Source organism: Otolemur garnettii, unplaced genomic scaffold (assembly GCF_000181295.1).
Source record: "Otolemur garnettii isolate 467f Iridium unplaced genomic scaffold, OtoGar3 scaffold00077, whole genome shotgun sequence".
Lineage (NCBI taxonomy): Eukaryota > Metazoa > Chordata > Mammalia > Primates > Galagidae > Otolemur > Otolemur garnettii.
In genome coordinates, this window is record NW_003852472.1 from 7,547,819 (window position 1) to 7,551,890 (window position 4,072).

The following is a 4,072-nucleotide window of genomic DNA, read 5'->3' on the forward strand; positions in this document are numbered from 1 at the left end:
GCAGCTGATATCTCCTCTTCCCAGGGAAAGGGTTTCAAGCGAGGCCAATTTCTTCTGACTTAGTCTTACCTGCCTCTTTTACAATGACTCAAAAATGTGTTGCTCCAGGATAAAACTCAGGTTCTAAGTTTATGCTCCACTCACCCTGGAAAAAAACCCAGCTTATGGATAGTCAATTTCTCCAGCGTAAATTTGGCACACGCATGAAAATATCCTTAAGCAGATAAATAACAAATGGAGAAATAATTTAGTCATTTAAACGGGAACAAAAATCCCAAAATATCTTCTTGTTATCACTTTGATGAATCAGACTCCAGAGTTCTTAGGGAATATATCAAAATAGCTAATTAAAGCTTTTAAGATGATGGAAAGGGATTAATACTAAATGGGCTGCAACAACAGAAGGAACTGTAATACTTGGTGGGAAGGGCAGAAGGAGGGAAAGGGAAGGAAACCTGGCTCAGCTAAGAAATGATCGTGAAATGGCATCGTCGCCGAGAAATTTGTCCAAAACAGGGAAGAAATAGCATCTTACATTAAATTCTGCCTTAGCTGAAGGATCTGCAATTTACTGGAAACATTACATGGTCTAAGCCAGAGACGACATTCTCCCCCACCTGAGCTCCTGATGTCTGTTGGCTCCTGTGTCCTGATAAAACAAGCTAAGTCGAAAGACCAATGTCAATTGAGTGGTTGATATTGGACATCTATATTGACAGAATTCATGGCTCTGTCTGGCAAACAGTCCACCTGCCAGAAAAAGGCCCTGAGGAGCAGGACCAGGCAGCGCTTCCCTCAGGCCTGTTTTCTGTTCAGGAATGGTCTGGTCCTGTGTGTCTCCATCACCTCCACATCCACAGTCTGACCTCAGTGCAAACAGACTCTCAGCTTCCTGGCTTTGTCTCCAGCCTGAGCCCTGCTCTCCCCTCTGCTTCTTAATGACCATCTGGCTCTAGCCCTTTCCTGGTCCATCGCTCTGAATCCTAACTCAGACATTCATCAGTGCTGCTGGGGAATTTGTTAGAAATGGACATGTTTAGGCCTCACCCAGAAACTCCAGACACCCAGCATCCAGAATCCAGGTGATTCCGACATATCACTCCTGACCTTCAACCAGCTTTTCCCTCTAGATTAAGATAAACACTCTCTTTCTGAATCCCATTGGCTTCTGACCTCTTTGTATAATACTACTACATAGGAGGACATGAGATACGCAGCACCGAAGAATCTCCCTGGAAGGCCAAATCCACTTTTCATTGATGGATGCTGATGACAGGGTCTAGGAATGTTGAAACTTCTCAAACTATGTAACTTGCAATTCTGATTCTCTTATTTTATGGAGATTGGCAGACCCTTGGGAGAATAATATCCTGTCATGAAAGTCATGACATTGATCCTTTGTGAAGAGGGAAGGAGCTTTCAGGCTTTTTGCTGAGCAGGAAAGCCATCATACACTGCTCCCTGGTGCGCTGTATTGATCAGATTTCCTAGAGAAATGAAACTAGTGAGATGGAGATACACAAACACACACATACACTCATACATATGTATAGACAGTAGAACCTTCATAGTCGCCCACATCCCTTCATTGCCAGCCTCCTTAAGTTGACCTAATTTTCACAGACTGGACATGTAGCATGTAGTACCTCCTAGTCCCTGACCACCTCTGAATATTGACCAGGGTGTTGCAGTCCCTTGGGTGGTCAACTTACAGAGGTTCTACTGTATATGCTTTTTGTCTTATTCAGGCCTTCAAATGGTTGGGTGTTGGCCCACACACATGAGGGAGGGCAATCTGCTTTACTCAGTCCATCTCCTCCAAAAACAGCCTCACAGAAATACCCACAATCACATTAGACCAAAGACCCAGGCACCTGTGGCTCCGTCAAGTTCAAACATAAAATTAACCACTGTGGAAGTGAAATTGGTTTCCAGTTACAGTTAGGGTATATGCCAGGGAGAATGGTACTTTAAGAATTCCAGTTTTTCCAAATTGTTCTAATCCAGAAAGGAGTTCAGACTGCAACGGCTCAGCCAGAAATGAACTACACTCCCACAATGAGAAGATGGAATAATAGAGTATCTTCCTCGTAACTGCACCAAATTTGTGCTTGCAAATCAAAGTTGATGCCAGCAGCCACATTTAAACTGAATGGGCCCTTTTGTTAAGGACCAACTCTGGGATTCTACCATCACCCAGAAGACCAGAAAGGAACGCCAAGAAGCAGCACCCATTCTGCGCCCTGGAAGTCATAAACTAGGATACAGCTTTCCTCTTTTAAGGCTAAATGGGAGGGAAAAAACCCTCATAGACGAGCTCAAAGAAAATTTCTGCACAATAAAATGAGAGGTACTCTGTAAAAGCAGAGAAAAAACATAGCACTGAAAAGGGTTCATTATCGAAACAAAGCTTAGAAAGCATTTGTTTGGGATCCTCTGAGAAATGAACACACATAATACAAACTATTAACTATGAAACAACAGCTATGATAATTGAAGACTGGGATACATTTTTTTTTTAAGTTGAGGAAAAAAAGGAATTCACTAAGAAAATAATTCAAGGAAAAAAATCGGCATCGGGGGTGATAAAGAGCAGGATCGATGATGCTGAAACACACTTGGAAAGCAAACCAGACGTGCACAGTGGAGAACAGAGATAAAAGTTATGAGGGGGATAATCTGGTCATGGATTATTTGTCAATAAATGGCACCGCTGAAGAAGAAACCACAGGAAAAGCCAGAATCAGAAGCCTAAAATAACACATTAGCAGAGCTCACCACTGTTCATACATTCAGTGACTATAAAGGCCTGCAAGGTGGCCGGATACAAGGTCAACACACACAAATTGATATTTTTCCTATCATCAATGATAACTCATTAGTAAATATAATAGAAAAATAGATGCCATTTATTATAGAAAAAAAATTCAAGATACCTCAGAATGATTCTTAGAAGAAACTGTAAAACATTTGTGAACATCAGAAAGTCTATAGCCAAGTCCATAGCAGTGAATTCGTGGATTAAAAGACTCCATATTTAAAATACATCCCTTATGAAATTAATACATAATTCAATGCAATTTCAATCAAAATCCTAGCACGGAATCAGTTAAGCTGATCCAAAAATACATATGGCAAAGAAAATAGGGAGGAAGAGCTCAGGTTTAAAAAGAAACAAAACAGAGTAGAGACTTGTGTTATCCACAAGTACCTACGTGAGACTGTTCATACACAGGATAGAGTCGAGATCAAGGACCTGGGAGTTCACATATACCCCCAAGTACATACGGGAATTGATTTATTTATTCTAAAAAATAAAAATACAGTAATTTTACAACTCATTGAATGACAAATTGTGATCACAAAATTTCCCTGTTTTGGTTATGGCTTTAGACAAAAGTCTGCAAATTAGCACTGAGTATTTATAAGTATTAAAGTATTTTAAGCTATCACATTAGCTGTACTGTCATTTTTCTTAAGGTTGACCAAAGATAATTTAGAATCATAGGTATTATACAATCACACAAAATGATCATGTAATAAATCAGACCAGGTTTATCACCAGCATTTATAAAACCAAATGTAGGGAAAGAACAAGGTCTGGGGACACTCACATGGTTTTACATAGCAGGTGTTCATACATGGGAATTTGGCATGAAGGTTGTAGTCAAGTCCCTGGAGCTAAGGATAAAATATTCAATACAGTTGGGACAATTAAATATTTACTTGGGATATAAAAGAGCTACCTACTTACCAAATGTTATTTACAAAAATAAGTTACAATTCGGTAATAGCTTTCATAAGAAAGCTATAAATTGGTTTCATAGTAAGACTGAGTACACTGGATACTTTTCCTTCCATTCTTGAGATACTTTGCTAAGAAGAATATGTTCCAGCTCCATCCACGTAAACATGAAAGAGGTAAAGTCTCCATCTTTCTTTAAGGCTGCATAATATTCCACAGTATACGTATACCACAAAGGGGAAAGGGGAGAGGATAGGTGGAAGGAGAGTAGTTGGTGGGACCACACCTACAGTGCATCTTACAAGGGTACATGTGAAATTTACTAGG

At 40.0% G+C, this 4,072-nt stretch overlaps 1 protein-coding gene and 1 pseudogene across 3 annotated transcripts in view; both read right to left on the reverse strand.

The window, feature by feature from the left end:
• CALN1 (calneuron 1) overlaps nucleotides 1-4,072 on the reverse strand; it is a 501,474-nt gene that overhangs the window by 39,707 nt on the left and 457,695 nt on the right. The window lies entirely within an intron of this gene.
• LOC111726729 lies at nucleotides 3,554-3,656 on the reverse strand (annotated as a pseudogene).